Here is an 8,394-nt window from a genome sequence, read left to right on the forward strand (position 1 = left end):
CCAAGGCAGAATTGCTGCTACCAAAAAGGATCATGTCGATCTAGAACGGTACTCTACTCGGCATTTTTGCCAGTCTCTTGGTGGTAGAGTGTGATTGGAGAAGGAGCAGTGAATTTTGCTGTTGTATAAAAGGAGTTTCTTAATTTTCGGGTAGAAATGAAGCTTGCAATGAAAAATCCATGAAAAAATAAACATGTTGAAATACCTGGAGGACCAGGGTAGAGGCCTGAAAAAAGGTTAATCAGCCTATTCTGCTTGTGTTGTATCATACGATACCGGTGAGTTGTGTGTTGATTTGAAATACCCCTGAACAAATTACCAGCTAAGCTCCAAGTTGTGTTCTTCACGATAATATTCCTGAGGCCAGCAAGATAGCACAACAAGAAAGATATTATCAGGTTAAACTCTTTTTTACCTTGAACCTTGAGCATGAATTATTCAAACCTTTCACATTAGCATTCATCTGTATCACCTCAATTGTCACTCATCAAAGGTTACATTTTCCCTCTCTGCCCAATTGTACTTGTCCCTGATCTAGGCCCCACACCTTTGGTTTTTGTTTTTTTTTAATCAGCATTGAATTTACAGGAGCAGAGTTGGAGGGTGTCTCCTCTCATATCCAGCTTTTGCTAGAATTGGAAATGATGTCTTCATGCAGGCTTTCAAAATTGCCAAGCCAGTTGCGATTCAAGGTCCTGCAACAAATTGAATCCCCTTTTAAAACTAGGATCTACATCATTTAATCCCTTTATGTTACTAAAGACTTACGGAGTTCTTTGCAGCTTCCTGCTTCAGCCACTTTTTCAAGGTTTTACCCATTATGGGGTCACTGGTGGCAAAACTTCATACCAGAGGATGACCAAAGAGATGGATATAGCTGGCATGTGCACATCACGGGGAGGTCAGCTGCGGAGCACTAAAAGCTAGCGAGGGATCAAGAAAACTTCAGAAAATTCTGCTATGATGTGACACAATTTGGATGTGATTACATGGGTCCCTCTCCCTCACCCCTTTTTTCTTACCATACACATTGAAAATCCTGCCAAAATCTGACGTAGCAAATTGTCTTTCCTGGCAAAGGTGATCAGCAAATAGGGGAATAGGATCATAGTAAAACAGGACTAGACAGGACCTCTGGGGCCATAAGCGCGCATGTGTGGTTTGCAGCACCTCGAGCATATCCGCGGTGCTGCAAACTGCACGTGCTGCACATGGAGGCATACGTGGCGCTGCTAATTTGCAGCGCAGTTGGTTTTTTTGACACTAGGAGATCCCAGTGTCAGAAAAACCTGTGCCAGAAAAAAGTGGGGTGGTGTGTGCACCACCCAAAACCAGAACCTGGCTGGCCAGAGCCACACTTGGGCTGCTGATCAAGCTCTGCATGCCCAGATTGCTGCTACTGGAGATCCAGCTGGACCCCAGGTAAGGCTGCTGGGGCCAGCCTAGGTGCTGGCCCCGGCCTCCCCTTCCCCACCTACAGCAACTTGCCACTTGTCAGAGTATGTGTATAAAGGTGTTCCCTGGGGACAAGTACCAGTGGCACAACTAGTACCAGTGGCACAACTATGTGCCACTGTTGTTTGTCCCTGGGGATATGCACTTGCGCATTCATTTGGACGTGCCCCAGGAAGCCATCTAGTGCAACCCCTTGCTCAATTTGCAATCAACCCTGATTAAACCATCCCAGCCAAGTGTCTGTGTAACCTGCTCTTAAAAATTTCCAGGGATGGAGATTTCACAACTTTGCTAGGTAGCCTGTTCCAATGCTTGACCTTCCTCGTGGCCAGGGTATATGATATAAGAAGTAAAAAGGCAAGTGTGTGTGCGTGTGGGTGTGTTTAAACTGGAGAGGGAGTTTCATGCTGCCTGGTTTTTACTTCTACTGAAATCATCCCAATGCTCCTTTAGTTTGATGAGTTTAATTTTAGAAATGGTGTCTCCTGCAAGACCAAGTCTTTGGAAGAAACACATCTGGTTATTATTCTTTAGCAATGGAAGCACTTAGTCTTGTTACATCGCTATTAGCCTGATTGTAGCACTAAAGTCCCTTTATACTGCTCTGATAGCATGGCCTTCAAATGGGAATGAATTCTCAGAGGTGTAACCACCCGGGTCTGTGTGCTGGGCAGCAGAGCAGCGGCAGCTGGGCTGTGAGGAGGGATGATTGCCATTCTTGTGCCCCATCTAAGTGGATATCCAGGGCTTGTGCTCTGGTTGCCCAGTCCTGGTTACACTATGGTGGGCACGACTACACGTGATGCAGCGTAGTGTCCATGTGGGGTCTATACGTGACTAGCAGCTACTTCAGTGTAGCAATGCGCTCCCCTGTTATAGTGCGCTGCTACGCAAAGAAGCTACTAAAAATAATCATGTGCTGCATGCATGGCATAGTAGGGGCTGTTATTGTGCCATGATTTAGTACTTCCATGGCGACACGTGTAGATGTGCTCTGTGAGTTATATGTAAGTATGTAAAGACTGTAAGTGGTTTGTCTTCATTATCACAGAAGCCTGTATGTAGCACTTTCAACTATATTGTCACATCAAGTATCTTCTTTACAGGGACTGAATTGAGAGAGAATTTTTCCTGATACTTTGCTGGGGGTCATGTCTTGGGGCAGTTGGGATCTTGGCTGATCACAGGGAAATGCTATTTTGCCATGTTCTGGCTTCTTCATAGATACAAGAACACCCACATCTAGGAAACTTTTGGTAGTGGCATGCAGCTGAAAAACAGTGATCGATCTAGTAGAAAACACAGAGTAAGCAAAACAATTATTGCCATCAAAACAATGTTTTGTGGTACAGCCGTGACAGCATTTGACTTTTGCTCTGGACCTAAATTAGGTACAAATAATTTTCGCTTAATTAGACAAGCTATAAAACATTTTAAAAAGAAATGAAATTACAAACAATGAGTACAGCTGTTTAAAGGTCACTGGTTACGGACTGGTTTAAAAAACTATTAAGGATGTTACATATCTAGAAGCATATGGTCAAATTCTTCCTTCACTCAGTAGCAGGCTTCCTTGAGGTTACTCTGAATGTACACTGGTGTAAAAGAAGTTGGTAGGGACCTATTTTTTCAATGACTTGCCCCCTTAATAGTTCCGTTCATCTTTAAGGTAAAGCTTAACCTGTCGGTACAACTTTGACTGCTGTTGTCGATTTGATCATAGCATTATGGGTATATTATAAGCAATCTGGTCTGCAGTTTATAATTTCTCCTGGTTGTCTAAAGTAGTGAAAAGCATCTTGCACAACAGCTATTGTTTTAGGATAATGCATAGTGTGGCAGTCATTACCTGATTTGCATACTTTTAATGCATGAACTGGGTTGCATTGCATATATGCTGCGTATGTATATATGATTGTACATATGTTAGGTTATATCCCTGTCTTGAGAAAGACAGACTCATGTAAGGATTCTTTTTACCAATGGACTTTCCTTCCCAAGTTTGAACGTGCCTCCTGCAACTCCCAGCTCACTTCTGCCTGGTAAAGAATCCCATCCTCGAATGTTCAATATCTACCAAGTCTGGGTCTGGTCCTATGTTCATTATCTCCAGCAGTAAAACTTACAGCAAGGAAATCAGAAGTTAGAAACTGCCTTCTGTCTAGAACCACTAATTAGAGATTGCTATCTTTTTTACCTTACAGTTGCTCAGCTGTATTATCTGCCAGCACGTTGACTGCCAAGGCCATTGCCTCCAGCAGTCTGCATTCTCTCTCTTCCCAGGTCCCCCTGAATGACTGGACAGTGGGGAAGATGCAGGGGGAAAAGAACGTGACCCTGAACCTCAAAGAGCCAATTTCATTAAGAAAGTGTCATGCCCATGGTCTCCGAGGGACTTAGAATTTGTCCATGTTTCTTTACCATTATCCTTGTCTCTGATTGAATGGACCGGAACAGGTATCCTTCTGTTGAAATTAGTCATTTTTCCATTTTGAGATGTGCTATGGAAAATGTGAAGAGAAATGATAGCAAGGCTCCTCGCACAGCATGTACCAGCTTTTATTATCGAACCAGATCCGGCTCAAGACGGAGTTGACCACAGTAGCATCTAGTGAAAAAAATTAATAAAACCTTGTCAATAGCTAACTTGGCTTGCTCCTACCATTCCAGGAAGAGAAATCAATCCACTTAGAACATGATCCAGAGTCTATTAAATTCAGTGGAGAGATGCCCATTGACTTCAGTGGGCTTGGAATTAGATCCTAAAAGACGAAACCAATGCAGTCCATTTCACACCCTTTGTATGTTAATATATAGGAGCTCCGTATTAGTGAAAAATATGTGATCACCGAATTATCTTTCCGAACAGCTTCTCAGCCCAAATCCTTTTATAGGCAAAAATAATGCAGGCTTCCCATTTTGATAGAATAAGGCTGTTAAAGGAAAAAAGGAATTGGGATTCAAAACTGGAAAACTGAGTCAGGAGGAACAGGAGGCATGTGGTGGCAGAATGAGAAATCCTCCATTAAAATCAAGAGATTTTTAGCACCATATTAAAAAAAAAAGAAAAACAAGTTCTCTTATTGGCAGCTGTGGGTTTTTTGGGGAGGGGGAGAAGGGGGAAAAATAATGGAATTTGTACTTCTAATTTTCATTTGATTTAATGCTGTGCCTGGCATTAATAGCTCCTCCCTAGTGCGGCAATAGTCTCCCTTAGGTCGTTAAGTTCTTCGGAAGCCAGCAATACGTTGGTGGCATGCCTACCAGCCACTGCTTCATACTATTATTCCATTCCTGTGTACCTAGAAATTGCCATCAGTCTTTTGTAGCACCTATGAGTCAGCTGTTTTATTCCCAGAAATCTCCAGAGGCTGTAATTGTAGAAAGGATGCCTTGTTTGGGGGCCCTGCCTCTGCAGGTAGGTAGAGTTGCAAAAAAGCTAAATGCACCCCTTTTCGAAGGTCATTGGGTTCCCTGTGCTGCACACTGGCACTGGCATATTTATGGAGCCCCTCTCAACATCTCTGTCAGAATGTGTTTTCCTAATATATGCATTAGAGTTTTTGAGCCGAGTGTATAAGAAAGATTATAAAAGGCCGCACAATAAATCTGCTCATATTAATTCAATGGCTCTCTTGTGCAAAGCATTTTTACTGCTACCCATACTGAGTAAACACAAAGCAAAGTCAAAGCGCAATGATACTTTGCAACAGGCCGTGGGTGATCCATATATAGCATAGCGAACCGCGCTGGCAGCATCAGAAATAGGATTCCTGTGACCTTAGGCTCCAAAATGACAGGGAGCCAGAGGAAACGGAGCAACCATTCGGCTGGTCTGATGAATTCTTTCCACTAGAGGACAGTGTTGCACAGACACACAACAGCTTCTTGGTAATTAGTGATTCTGCATCAGGAAATTAACCTGTTCATGTAGCCTAGGTCAGATCCTCCATTGATGCAAGCTTGCCTTTACAAAGTCCCTTTAGTGTTTGATGCAGAATCCCGAATGTAGCCAATTCGTCCCGTGCGTGAAGGTGTCTGGCACCTCTGCCTGTGCTGGTTCTTTGCCCTTCTGCTGGGGTCTCACTGCCTGAGACAGACTGTGCCAAGCTGCAAGGGAAGAGCATCAGAAAAGACAATGCTGCAAAACCTGGTGTCGTTGATTCAGTATGTGGTGCCGTTCCGGCCTAGTGCTGAAAGGAACCTGTGCCCAAGCAGCAGGATGCTAGGAAATGTGGGGCAGCTGGAGGTGTCTTTGGGATGCAAGACAAAAATCCAAGTCCCAAGACACTGGCAGTCATTAAAGCTTGGCTGGCATTTTTTGCATGTGTTTGCAGAGGGGCCAGATCATCCTGCTACAGGATATAAATAACTATAAGCTTCAGAGGGAGCCATTTGTCCCCTGTGGGAGAGAAATGGGCCATTGCATCCCATTCCAACTTAGCAATTACACTTCATCCACCTGAAAATATCCTCCAGGGTGTCCATTGGATGAGATCGCCTTCACTGCTTTGTAATTTTCAGCCTTGTCTCTGGGTGCATTTACACGTGCGCTTTCATGAGCAGTAGCCTATTTTACTGCACATTAAAGCATCACATAAAAAACTGTGCAATGATGCTAATGTGCAGTAAAATAGGCTACTGCACATTAAGCATCGCTTTAAAAATGTGTGCTTTTAGGCTGCATATTAGGGCAGCCTAATGCACATTTATTTAGTACCTCACATTGGAGGTAGTAAATTGAATGCACAGTAGGAAAAGCACATCAATGCATGTGTGGACCTGTCCTCTGTGTAATAAATTACAACATAACTGGTTCCCAGTGAGACTATTGTTTGAAAGCTGTAGCCCCTCCTCCACTGTTCTATGGCATAAATTGGGAGCCCAGTTGGGCTCCAGCCATGCAGGGGTTTGACAGTTTTCCTGGGAAAGAGGGTACAATTCCCCCTCAAATACCAGTGGCTCCACTGAAAATCCTTCCTTGCCACTGGTCTCACAGCACCTAGCCAGCCTTCAATTTAAAGGAATGGCCATCTGGCTGTGTCATCAATCATTAACACATGTCTGGGGGGATTTCAGGAACATTTGTAATGTGAACGGATGTGCCTGTTTGATCGGCTTGCCAAACACATTTGTTTTTTTAACAATGGTATTAAGAGAGGAACTTGGATAAGGATGTCACCAGTAAACCAAATAAGTGACAAAGCCCTTTTTATTGCATGGCGAGACCACATTTTATTGGTGAATTAATAGGAATAACTGAACTATTTTAGAGGCTAACTGGGAGCAGTATATTAGTAACAGTATTAATAAGTGTGGAGTGACAGGAGACTTGTGAGAGTCAGGAAATGAGATACAGTATTTATCCCCTGTGCAAAATCTCTTTTATTATTAAAGACATTGGGTTAACTGGGGATAGATTTAATGCCTCAACTATATTTTTATTGGCTAATCGGTGGTGAGTAATCCCAAATGTGGTATGAGGACAGAAACGATCCTGCAAAGACCAGTGAAGTCATGAAAGGAACTGGAAGAAACCAAAGGGATGGGAGAACAAGGTTTGTTCCCTCTCCTCCTCCCTGGTCGTCTAAATCCTTGCTCGCTGTTCACAGCAATGCTCTTTTGGCAGTGTTTTAGATTTCAAGACTGGCTCTACAACTGGCACACAGCACCCACAGCTCTTACTGATACCTGTCAGTAGAGATAAGCGGACTTGCTCCAGCTGAAGATCTGGCTATTAAGCACTTCTCAGCAACTTGACATCAATTTGTGGAACACACAGTTCTCTTCGACGCGGTAGCACCGTTTATCCTTTTCTCTTTTAGACCTGATTTTGCATTGCTTCAGTTGTCAAATGCTATTGACATCTGTGCGCTGTGGTGGCTCAGTCCATTTTCTCACTGTCTTCAGTGTTCCTGTGGTTAATTTTAGCTCTGTGAAATTTGAAAGGTTGGATATGGAACACCTGAGTTCTGCCGTTGCCTTATGGACATTTAGGACTAATATTTATGATGACCATGGTGATTCCTTTCTAACATTTTGTCAGACCATGCTCCTGAGTTTGGTGTGGGTCAGTTCCTTCCTGTCTACACCCGTCGTGCAGCTTGGACTGTAAGCATCTCGGGCCACAGACCTTGTCCATAGATTTCATAGACATTAGGGCTGGAAGGGACCATGGAAGATCATCGAGTCCAGCCCCCTGCCCAAAGGGCAGGAAGTCAGCTGGAAGTCCATCATGTCTTTTGTAAAGGTCTGCATATGCTCTCAGCACCCCATAAAAATTAACTTTAGAGCTTCAAAGAAAAAAGCATCCAGTGCATCCAATCACTGAAATCAATGTGTTAGCACATGTGCCAAAGGTTTCTTAAGGACATGATGGCATCTGCAGAAGGGGCTGGCTTCAGTGTGCAGGCTGACTCATTTAAAAATGGATGTACTGTGCTCAATGTAGTCCTATGCAGCGGTCAGGCCTGGACTGAGGTCTTGCTCCTAGTGAAGCCGATGGCAATCAAAGCCCCATTGACTTTATTAGGAGCAAGACTCTACCACTGGATTCTGGGTGTCACCCTTGCTAGTGAGAATGGAAAAGTGCCTTTTGCTCTCTCTGCCTTGGTTTATCCATGTGCATAGCTGGGATAATGATACCTTGCCAAATTGCTAAGTATTACTAGTGTATTAGGTGCCCTTGAGACTCTACTGTCCTGCAAGACAAGGCCAATAACTACAATGCAAGTTGGTACTGAACTGTCTGTGCAACTTGCTGGTTGCCTGATATAAGTGAGCCACTCGAGCTTATGCCAGCTGCCAATTTTGCCAAAGAACAGCTACAACAGTTAGGGATCACAGAGACACAGCGGAGGCTGCATCTAATTCTTTCTTCTGAGCATGTTCTGGAAGCTGGCAGGTAGGAAAGAGATAGTGGAGTAAGGATTTCCCTAC

This window comes from Alligator sinensis, unplaced genomic scaffold, assembly GCF_000455745.1.
Source record: "Alligator sinensis unplaced genomic scaffold, ASM45574v1 scaffold111_1, whole genome shotgun sequence".
Classification (NCBI taxonomy): domain Eukaryota; kingdom Metazoa; phylum Chordata; order Crocodylia; family Alligatoridae; genus Alligator; species Alligator sinensis.